Genomic DNA, 12003 nt, shown 5'->3' on the forward strand with positions numbered 1-12003 from the left:
AAGACTACGTCAAGTGTGTTGGTGGAGATTCATGATTCTGAGGTAAGAGGTATGAGACTTGGGGAGTTGGAAGAAAATGTGGGGTACCATTAGAAACTGACATAGCTCTTTATTCCAGCGACAGTACAGCCTACCATACAGGGCGGCAATGTTATCCAGCAAGGGCATGGCACAGCCTAACGTGGCAGTGGCACCTTTTTGTACACAGGTTAAAAACAATAGTGGCACACTGCCAGATGATGGGAGTCTGTGCACTCATACTGAACACATGGTTCCATAACTGGAGAAGTGCCGTGTTTCATTCAGTCGAAAGTTCAGGTGTCGGGAGGGAGCCTGACTACAGTTATCTTTCTTTCTCCACACAATGAGACAAAGAGTTTTTGCCTACTGCTGTCATATCTTGATCCTACAACTGGTCACTTGGAAGGCATGTCATGTTAAACACCCATGTTCCCTCAAACACCAGAAATTCATTAATCGATATAGCAAGAAAGTGACAAATGAAGCTTGAGATAACCTTGGAGCAAAGAGAAGTTTCTCTACTCACTATTTAGTAAATCATCTGACAGTAGCCACAGCTGGGCCCCACTTTCAGCTATCAGAGCCTCCAAACTAAGCTTTGGCCTCAGTGGGACGGACCTCTGTTGGCCCCTGAGGCTGAGTGGAAATCCCCTCTCTGGAGGATGCTGCAGCCCACAGACCTCAAGCTGTTCGACACAGTCGCAGCCGGAATGCAAGCGATGCTAGAGTCATCAGTGCTTGTTGCTTTCCTCTATATTGTCTATTGAAAATTTATGTATTGCTTTTGATTACTGTTCCATCCTTGGGAGAGGAGGGAGGTGTTAGGGGAAAAGGCAACTTTTCCAGGAATGAGGCACAAAGAAATATGAGTAATAAGGATTTAAACAACCTGATGAAAGGAGAAGGCAAGATTTACTTTCTGAGCAGGCCACTGTGTCAGTGCTGATGTGGAAGGCCCCTGTTAGGCCCACAAAGGCTTTGGGGGTGGAGAACGTGGTGGCTGAAATAATGAATCTTACTAGAAATTACTGGTTGACTATCGCTATAGGAAAACAGGCCTTTGTTTATAGGAACATTACAATCTAAACAAGCTTTCTACTTCTGTAACCCCGCTTGCACACCCAACCTGTGGGTTGACAGGTAGTGAATAGAAGAAAAATAGACCTTTTGTGTGTTTAGACAGAATGAAGAATGGGATTTTGGGCTTAAAAACTCTGTACCTCTACATTTCGGGGTGATAAAAAAATAACAAAACTGCCTTGCATCGAGGTTCTCTGCTCGTCGTTTTTCTTTCATCAACTCCACGTTTCCTTCAGTCCTGGAATTGGCTGGATCTGGCCTCTGGCAGGAGGACAGGAAGCTATATTTCTGAGATGAATTCTGCCCTGATCTGTTTAGGCCAGCAGGCAGGAGACCCACTTGGACAAATATGGCAGACTACCACCTCCCGTTGGCTGTGGGGATTCAGCACATAAAGCTCCACCTCACGATTTGGGGCAGGAATTAAAGAAAGTGGTCTTCTTGAGTGAATTTTCTTTATTACATTTCTTCGATGTCTTTAAAATTTATCTCATTGATTTAGGCAGAGCAAGTATCCAAGGTGATATGAGTTTCAGGGGCAAGATACATTGATCTGAGAATTATATACCTTCCAAAGTGTTTGCAACTCAGAGTCTAGTGATCATTTGTCATCATGAAAACTATCAAAATATCACTGTCAAGATTCCCCTTGCCTTTTTGACTTGTCCCTCACATCAATGCCTAATTAAATATTGACACATCTCTGTGAGAAATAGAGATGAAACAATTACACACTCATCTAGACACTGACCCTCTCAAAAGACACTTGATATACACATGCAGATTTGCCCTTAAACAGTAAAACCTCCAAATCATCTAGCATATCTGAAAACAGACCCCAAAACTCACTGAAATGTACACACAGACACACGTGAACAAATACTCATGCATTTACTCATGCCTAATGGCCTTATCCACATATCCTAACAGATACACCCATGTGAGGGGCAATGAAAACACCCAGGCAGAAACTCCTCTGATTCAGTATCCCAATCTCAGTGACATGGCACAGGTACACTACACCTGCAGCAGGATGGCCAATTCAGCAGGCCATAACTGACCCTGACTGAAACAGAAACTTAAAGACCCCAGTCCAAATAAGCATTTGGCTCACTGTCCCTCCTTGCCACACTTAAAGTAGAGGCCTTGAGGGGCCTTGTGCAGTATGCCCTAAGGGGTTTGCTTATTTCTCTGGGAGTCCTAGATAGCTGCTGCCAGCATCTGGCATTTAGCATGACCCCTTTTAACTTGTTCATTTTTTGATTCCTCATCTCTATTATTAAAAAATTTAAGGCAGCACTTAAGAGGTCCCTTTGTGGTGTTGCAGGACCTTCCTCTGGCCTTTGTAATTTATGTCTGATATCAGGAGCTGATTGAGAAATAAAATGAGTATGTAGGAAGGGGAGATCTTCCATTGAAAATGGGTCTAGTTTAATGTATTTTTGGAGAGCCTTAGGGGAGACATAAAAAGCATGGGATTTTCATCTGAACCTTGACCAATCTTTTTGTTTTTTTATAGTTAACTGCCTTTGTACCGCCTTTTGAAGCCCTTCTATGAGACAAGTTACCATATGATTTTGGTGTTAGCAGCCAGGGGAATCTATCTTACAGTCCAATTGGGATCCTGTTTGACAATTACAAATGCCTCCACCAGCTGTTGATTATCTTGCTGGTGGTGGAGGTTATCGGCCTGACCCTGAGTGGCTAGCCAGACTCTCTGTTTATCTTTGGGGTAAAGAGTGGAGGAAAGGATTATGTAGAGGTCATGCCAGGTAAGATCATAGAATTGAGTTAAGTATTCAAATTCCTTGACATGAGGGGGGCGGTCAGTGGGGAAATTTGATAAAGTGACAAATGAAGCTCAAGGTAACCTTGGAGTGAAGTTTACCTTGTGAGCTGCCCCTGCCTGGTCAGGCAATGTACATGACAGGAGCAAAGGTCCCAGGAGATGAGGCACTTGGTTGGACCCAGAGCCCTCATGTGGTGGAGAGTGGCTTAAGGAAGATCAGAGACAGGAAAAATGGGCTGGAATTAAGTTGAACACCTGGGGTGAGGACCAGAGGTGGAAATGTGAGAGTGATAAAAATGGGAAAAAGGGAGAGGGAAGGCAGAATAAATTGGCTGCAGGGGTTAAAGAAAACCTGGAGGGGGGAAAGATTGGAGTGGTTTGGGGTGGCAGGAGTAGGACAGGACAGGGGAATTGATGTGGAATCTTATAGTAGAAAGAAAATATAAAGGGGGTATCAGGAGAGAGAATGGGGCTTTAGAGTGATGGGAGGAGACAGCTGAGGCCTGGGGAAGGGGAGAGTCTCTGATGGGCCAGGATCAACTGCATAGAAAACAGCTGTGATTAATTGACAGTTCTTTCTCCCTCAAAGAGCCTTGATTGGGCAATTCACCTGTACCAGTCAAGGGGCTGGGAGGGCCCGAATTTGTGTTAACAAACCCTGCCCTCCTAGATTTTCCAACTGAAGCTGTCATGTGCCCTGAGCCTGGCCAATTCCATTTGGCAGAAGAAAAGATCAATGACAGAGCCAGGCATAGTAAAAGGTACAAGGAGGAACAGGGCAGGCTGAAAGAGTGGTTGGTGGTCACTTTTTGGTCAGCCAATAGTCATGGAGCTAAAGCAGGAATATTGATGACCCATACAGACAGGGCAGGGGGGCGATGGTACCCCACATGTCAACCTGCCCTGAAGGCTTCCCCCTAGAGTCTGGCCAGGTGCTGATTCTCTAGCAGGCAGCAGGGCTGTCACTCCCAGAACTCCCAATTTCTGGGCATATCTAGGCCTCGCCTTGAGGTAGCCAGACAGAATCCAGTTAACAGTTGTTTTGGGCCTTCTCTAAGACAGCCTTTCTTTAACACTGTTGGTGTTGGTCACGGCAGGTTAGTGATAACAGCCTGGACTGAGCAATGGGCAGAAGGCTTCCTTCAAGAGCAAACATTGGATTTGTGTGTCTTTTACTTGGAATGATTTCTTAGGACTGCATTCAGACTCCATGAACAGCAGTCTCCTGAAGACCCCACTTGTATGTCACACCACCTCCTCCCTAGTCCCTGCTCAGGCTAGACCTGATGGACAGGGTGTTCATTTTCCACTGGTCCCAGGGTTCTTGGAGACCCTATGAGAAACAAGACTCAGGAAGCCTGCTCTGGCCTCTGCCAGAGGGCCAATTAGCTGCCAGTCTACTGGGAGCCCAGCCTCATCTGCCATGCATTGACCTCTTTCACCGCAAAAGTCATGGCTACACCAGCATTCTCTTGATATCCTGAATCCAACAAGCTGCCTCCTTCAGCGTACTGGCAGGTACAGCTACCAGTCTTTAGTCCAGAGATGAACAGTCACCAAAAAACACTGGCATTTTAAAGCAGCTCTCAGCCAGGACTCTGCCACTCCCCAGTGGAAACCTCACCCGATTCCTCTGAATCTCTGGCTCTTTCAACCAGGTCTTTACCCCACCAAGGTAAAGTCAATATGTCAGAATGAAAAAAAAACCAGGACCCTTATTATTTCATGCCCACATGTTCTTGGAACATGAAGCAAGACCTCCAGAAGCAAAACGAGCAACAGCAAATTCAGAGACTCAGAGAACACCTTGGTGGTATCAGAGCATTAGTGAAGTAAAGAGGGAACAATATGTGGAAAGGGCATCAATTCTATGGTGACAGTTCAAACTAAGGCAAGACATGTTCTTCGCACTGTGGAGTGTTTGGGTGATGGATAATAAGATAGAGTATCTGAAAATTTTCTAAAGTTATTAAGCAATGCATTCCCAATAAATGCTACTTGGTTCAAAAAATAGAGCAGCAGGCTTTGGTCTGTCAAATCAGAGTCAGGCTATTTGGTTACTACAGATTCCTAGACAAATGAACATTTTTGAATTCAATAAGACTGTTTATAATCCTTTCACAGAGATGGCTAGCAAAGAAAATTTGAGTCATCCTGGAGTTGCTTTGGGATGACTGGCAGGACAGGTGCATCTCTCTTCTATGAGAAAGTGTCAGTATCATTCATTCTCTGAATTGAAAACCTGATGTATAAACCTCATAATGGGCATGTTCTACTTGTATTGTTAAGTCAGATTTTCCAGAGTGGGAAGAGCAACAGTGTGATCCATTCAGTATTGGGTAAAAAAAATACACACACACACACACACACACACACACACACACATACGTGGAAATGACAAGAAGACTATCCAATAAGTTTCAGCTGTACACTTTAACAGCAGGACACATATATGTTTACACTGTGTTCACCTCCCATAGTTATATTCCTTTCTAGTACTACATATTTGACCCTCTTTACCCTGTTTACCTCCCTCCCTCCACCCTACCTTCTGGTAACCACTAATCTATTGTCTACGGCCATGAGTCTCTTTGTCCTGGTTCATTTGTTGCTTTTAGGTTTATATCCCACATAAGTGATACCATGTGATTCCAACTTTTTTATGTCTGGCTTATCTCAGCATAATTATCTTGAGGTCCATCCATGTTGTCACAAATGGTAGTATTTCATCTCTTCTTATAGCTGAGCAATATTCCATTATGTATATGTACCACAGCTTCTTTAGCCAATCATCTATTGTAGGACACTTTGGTTGCTTCCATATCCTGGCCACTGAATAATGCTGCTACGAACATTGGTGTGCAAATATTTTTATGGATATGGGTTTTCAAGTCTTTGGAGTATATACCCAGTAGAGGGATTGCTGGAGAATATGTTACATCAATTCTTAGTTTTTGAAGAAACTCCATACTGTTTTCCACAGTGGCTGTATAAATTTGCAGTCCCACCAGCAGTGTATGAGGGTTTCTTTTTCTCCACAACATCTCCAACATTTATTATTACTTGTCTTGTTGATTATAGCTATTCTAAGGGGTGTGAGATAGTATCTCATTGTGGTTTTGATTTGCATTTCCCCAATAGCTAGCAATGTTGAGCATCTTTTCTTATATTTGTTGGCCATTTGTATGTCCTCTAGAGAGAAGTGACTTTCAGGTCCTCTGACCATTTTTTGATTGGATCATTGGTTTTTTGTTGTTATTGAGTTGTATGAGTTTTTTGTATATTTTGGATATTAGGCCCTTATCAAATGTGTTGCTTGCAAATATATTTTCCCATTCGGATGGTTGTCTCTTTACCTTGTTGATGGTTTCTTTTGCTGAGCAGAAGTTTTTTAGTTTGATGTAGTCTCATTCATTTTTATTTTTTGCTTTTAGTTTCCTTGCCTTTGAGGTGAAATTCATAAAATCATCTTTAAGTCCAAGGTCCTTGAGTTTAGTTCCTATGTATTTTATTGTTTCTATGTATTTTATTGTTTCAGGTCTTATATTCAGGTCCTTAATCCTTTTTGAGTAAATTCTGGTGTATGGTGATAGACGACGGTCTAGTTTCATTCTTTTGCAGGTGGCTTTCCAGTTTTCACAGCACCATTTATTGATGAGGCTTTCCTTTTGCAACTGACTGTTTTTGGCTTTTTGGTCGAAAATTATTTGCCCATATAAATATGGGTTTATTTCTGGACTCTTGATTCTGTTCCACTGGCCCATGTTTCTGTTTTTCTGCCAACACTATGCTGTTTTGATTACTGTCGCTTTGTAGTATAATTTGAAGTCGAGCAGAGTGATGCATCCAGCCTCCTTTTTTTCTCAGGATAGCTTTGGAAATTCAGGGTCTTTTGTGCTTCCATAGAAATCTGATGATTTTTTGTTCTATTTCTTTAAAAAATGCCGATGGGATTTTGATGGGGATTGCATTAAATCTGTATAATGCTTTAGGTAATAAGGCCATTTGAACTATGTTGCTCTTCCAGTCCAAGAACATGGAATATCTTCTCATTTCTTTGTATCTTCTTTGATTTCATTTAATAGGGTCTTATAGTTTTCTTTATATAGTTCCTTCACATAATTCATCAGATTTGTTCCTAGGTATTTTATTCTTTTTGTTGCAATTGCAAAAGGAATTATTTTTTCTGCTTCTTTTTCCAACAATTTGTTTTGTTTTGTTTTGACAATTCATTATTAGAGTATAGGAACACTATGGATTTTTGAACATTGATTTTGTATCTAGAAACTTAACTGTATTTGCTTATTGTTTCTAGTAATGTTCTTGTGGAGTCTTTAGGGTTTTCTATATAGAGAATCATGTCATCTGCAAATAGTGACAGTTTGGCTTCTTTGTTTACTGTTTGGATGCCTTTTATATCTTTCTCTTGCCTGATTGCACCTGATGAGACCTCCAATATTATATTAAATAACGGTGGCGATAGTGGACAGCATTGTTTTTTCTGGATCTTAGAGGGAAGGATATTAGTTTTTCACCATTAAGTATTATGTTGGCTGAGGGTTTGTCATATATGGCTTTTATTATGTTAAGATATTTTTCTTCTATACCGATTTTGTTAAGTGTTTTGATCGTAAATGGATCCTGTATCTTGTCGAAGGCTTTTTCTGCATCTATTGATATGATCATACGATTCATATTTTTTAAATTTGTTTACATTAATCAACTTGCATATGTTAAACCATCCCTATGCCTCTTGGTGAAGCCCACTTGATCATGGTCTATAATCATTTTATATGTTTCTGTATTCAATTCGCCAGTTTCTTATTTGAAATTTTTGCATCTGTGTTCATCAGAGATACCAATCTGCAGTTTTCTTTTTCCCTGTTATCTTTACCAGCTTTTGGTAGCAGGGTAATATTGGCCTCATAAAATGAGTTGGGAAGTATTGCCTCCTCTTGGAGTTTTTGGAAAAGTTTGAGGAGAATAGGTATTAAGTTTTCTTTGAATGTTTGGGAGAGTTCACTGATGAAGCCATCTAGTCCTGGACTTTTACTTTTTGGTAGGTTCCTGATGATTGTTTCAATTTTCATACTGCTGTTTGGTCTTTTTAGATTTTCCATTTCTTCTTGATTCATTCTAAGAAGGTTGTAGTTTTCCAAGTACTGGCCCATTTCTTCTAGGTTATTAAATTTGGTGTTATATACTTCATAGTATTCTCATATGATCTTTTTTTTTCTGTGATATCTGTCATAATTTCCCCCCTTTTGTCCCTATGTTGTTTTTTTGTGTCCTTTCTCTTTTTTCTTTAGCGAGTCTAGCCAGGGGTTTGTTAATTTTATTGACCTTCTCAAAGAACAAGCTCTTCGTTGCATTTACTTTTTTTAATTGTTTTTTTTTCAATTTCATTTATTTCTGCTCTAATTTTGATTATTTCTTTTTTTGTTGACTTTAGGCTTCATTTGTTCTTTCTTTTCTAGTTTTCTTTTTAAGATGAAGTGTTAGGTTGTTTATTTGGTCTCATTCTTGTTTTTGGAGATAGGCCTGTAATGATACGAACTTCCCTCTCAGGACCACTTTTGCCATGTCCCAAAAGTTTTGATATGTCGTACTATCCTTATCATTCATTTTCATGTATCTATTGATCTCTCTTTTTATTTCTTCTTTGACCCAATTATTCTTCAGTAGCATGTTGTTTAATCTCCATGTATTTGTAGTTCTTCCTGATTTCTTTTTGCAGTTGATCTCTAGTTTCAAAGCATTATGATCAGAAAATATGGTTGGTATGATTTCAACCCTCTTATATTTGTTGAGGCTATCTCTGTGTCCCAGTATATGTTCAATCCTTGTGAATGTTCCATGTGCACAAGAAGAGAATGTATAAGCAGCTGTTTTGGGATGAAAGACTCTGTAAATGTCTATTACTTTCAGCTGGTCTAATGTGTCATTTAAGGATGTTATTTTCTTATTGATTTTCTGTTTGGATGATCTGTCCATGTCCAACAGTGGGATGTTTAGATTCCTTACTACAATAATGTTTTGGTCTGTTTCTCCCTTTAGTTCTGTTAGTAATTGCTTTATATATTTTGGGGCTCCCTGATTGGGAGCATTGATATTAATAATTGTTATGTGTTCTTGGTGTATAATTCCCTTTAATAGAATGAAGTGTCCTTCAGTATCATTCTTTACCTTTTTTATTTTGAAGTCTATTTCATTCGATATTAGTACCACTACTCCCACTTTTCTCTAAATGCCATTTGCTTGAAATATCAAGCAAATCACTCTTTTACTTTGAGTCTGTATTTGGAGCTGAGATGTGTCTCTTAGAGGCAGCATATGGTTAGGTTTTGTTTTTTGATCCATTCTCCACCTCTGTGCCTTGGTTGGATATCAGAGCCTTGCTGTGTATAAAATAAGTGTCCAGGAAGAAAATGGGGAGAAGAGAATGGGCTGGAAGTTGGTGGAACAGGTGAAGTGAGGACAAGAGGAAGTAATGGGGATCGATAAAATAAAAGAGAGGAAAAGGGGAGGGAGAAAAAATTGGCAGCAGAGTGTATGGAAACTTGAAGGAGAAGGAGGATGTGTTGGTTGGGGCTCACAAGATTTGGAAGTGACAGGGAGTGGAGATGAAACCTTAGAGTAGAAGATACATGGACAGGGATCCTCAGGGGAGAGAATGGGCTATAGGTTGAAAGAAGGACATGTCAGAGGCCTGGGGGAAGGAAGAGCTCTCTCCCTAGCCAGGATCAACTGCATAGGCAACAGCTGTGGTTTATTGACAGCTGCTTTTTGCTCCAAGGAACCTTGATTGGGCAACACACCTATCCCAGTCCAGGGTCACAGCAGGGCTGAATATGGATCAATTTGTCTCTGCCTTCAATGACCTCCCCTCTGGGGATTCTGCCTGCCCTGGGCCTGGTTGGTACCAGGTGGCAGAAGAGGAAACCAAAGACAAAGCCAGAAAGAGAAAAGCATCAAGGGAAAAAGGGGCAGGCTGAAATTGTGGCTGGTGATTACCTCTTGGTCAGCCAAAAGACTTGGATCTAAAGCAGAAATATCACTGACCTCGATAACCAGGGCAAAAGGGACATTAAACAGCACATGGCAAGCTGCCCTGCTGGCCGCTTGAGGTCTGGCTAGGTGCTGACTCTCCAGGAGGGGGCAAGATGGTGATTTTCGACCTCTCAGTTTCAGGTTACTAACTCTTGACCCCAGTGAACTGGACAGGATTTGGCCAGCTCTTGTCCTGGGCTTTCTCTCAGCTTTGATGTCTTTATTTATGCTGACCATGGTCATGGGAGCCTGGTGATAGCAGATGGACCGGGCCACAGGCAGTGGGCTTTATTCAACAGCAAACATTGGATTTCTGTGCCCTGTACTTGGAATGACTTCTCAGGACTCCTGTGTCCAGCTGGGACTCTGTTAATAGCAGATGTCTCCTGGAGGCCCCACTAATGGGTCACACCGCCTCCTTCTCAGTCTCAGTTCAGGCCAGACAAAACAGGCAGGGTGTTCATGCACCACTAGCCCCATATTCCTGGAGATCCCATGAGAACTAAAGAGCAGGAAGCCTGCTCTGGCCTCTCCCAGAGGGCCAGCCATTAGCCACTGGCCTACCGGGAGCCCAGTCTCATCTGCCCAGCATGGACCTTTTTAACCACCCAAGTCATGGATACATCTGCATTCTCTCAATTTGCCCAAATGCCACAAGCTGTCTTCTTCAGTCTAGTGGCTGTTCCAGCCACAAGTCCTTACTCTAGAGATGGGCGGTCATCAGACAACACTGGCAATTTCAGGGCTGCTTTCAGCCAGGAACTCCAGCCTTTGCAACTTCCTAGCTGGAAACTTTACACATTTCTGTGTTGTTGGCCCTTTCAACCATTCTCCCACCCCACCAAGGGAAGAGCACTATGTCAGACAGAAAGGGACAGGTCCCTTATGGTTTTACTTCCATGTTCTGTTGGAACAGAGAGAAAGTCCCCTAGAAGCAAAATGACCAACAGCAAATTCTGAGGCTCAGACAATACAGTGATGGTGACTGGATCATGAGGGCAGTAGAGGGGAAATGACATGTGGAGAGGGCATCAGCTCTACAGTGAAGGTAAAATCCCAGACCACAGGTGCCAAGCATGCAGTGCAGCATACAGGTTTTGGATGACAAGGGAGAAACCCTGAAATTTTTCAGAGGTTTTTAATAATGTATCACTGACAGACTTCACTTGGTCAAAAGGACACACAACAGCAAGGTTTGGTCTGTCAAACTCTAGTTGAGCATTGCAGTTACTCCAGATTTCCGAACACTCTGGAATGAATTTTGGATTTGATGGAATTTTTTTTTTAATCCATTCACTGAAATGGCTGGCAAAGAACACTTGAGGAATCCCAGAGTCACTTTGAAATGCCTGGCAGGGTCTATGGCCATGCCACCCTGAACGAGCCCATTCCCCTCTGATTTCAGAAGCTAAGCAGGGTCGGGCCTGGTTAGTACTTGAATAGGAGACCACCTAGGAAGACCAGGTACTGTAGGCATAAAAAATAAAAAATAAGTGATTGTAAGCTGACAAGGTCCTTGCAATCTGTGAGGTCAACCTAAGGTTGCCTCGAAAGAAAAGAAAGAAAAAGGAAGAAAGAAAGAAGAAGGAAAGAAGGAAGGAAGGAAGGAAGGAAGGAAGGAAGGAAGGAAGGAAATAAAGAAAGAAAAAAAGAAAGAGAAAGAAAGAAAGAAAGAAAAAAAAGAAATGGCTGGCAGGACAGATGGTTGTTTCATGAGATTGTGTCAAACCCGTTAATCCACTGAGTTGAAAATGAGATGCACTCACAAAGGACATCTTCCACTTGTTGATAAGTTTGCTTTTGGAGAGCTGGAAGAGGGACAGCGTGGTCCATTCAGGATGGGATTGAAAGAAATATGGATATGACAAGAAGGCTGTGAAATGGAATCCACTCTCTATTTCTCAATATTTTTCAAGAAGTTATACTTTGTGGAAAAAATAAATGGTCTCATCAAGTGCAAATTGGATTGGTGTACACCGTCTCCTTGGTCTTTGGTTAAAATGGGGATCCAAGGGACACTGGAACATCTCAACTTTTTGTTGTTAATTTTTGCCCTGTGGAGG

General features: G+C 41.7%; 1 pseudogene; it reads left to right on the plus strand.

The window, feature by feature from the left end:
- Positions 1-11297: 11297 nt before the first annotated feature.
- LOC118611835 lies at positions 11298-11416 on the plus strand (annotated as a pseudogene).
- Positions 11417-12003: the final 587 nt, after the last annotated feature.

The sequence above is a fragment of the Rousettus aegyptiacus genome, unplaced genomic scaffold, assembly GCF_014176215.1.
Source record: "Rousettus aegyptiacus isolate mRouAeg1 unplaced genomic scaffold, mRouAeg1.p scaffold_m13_p_14, whole genome shotgun sequence".
Lineage (NCBI taxonomy): Eukaryota > Metazoa > Chordata > Mammalia > Chiroptera > Pteropodidae > Rousettus > Rousettus aegyptiacus.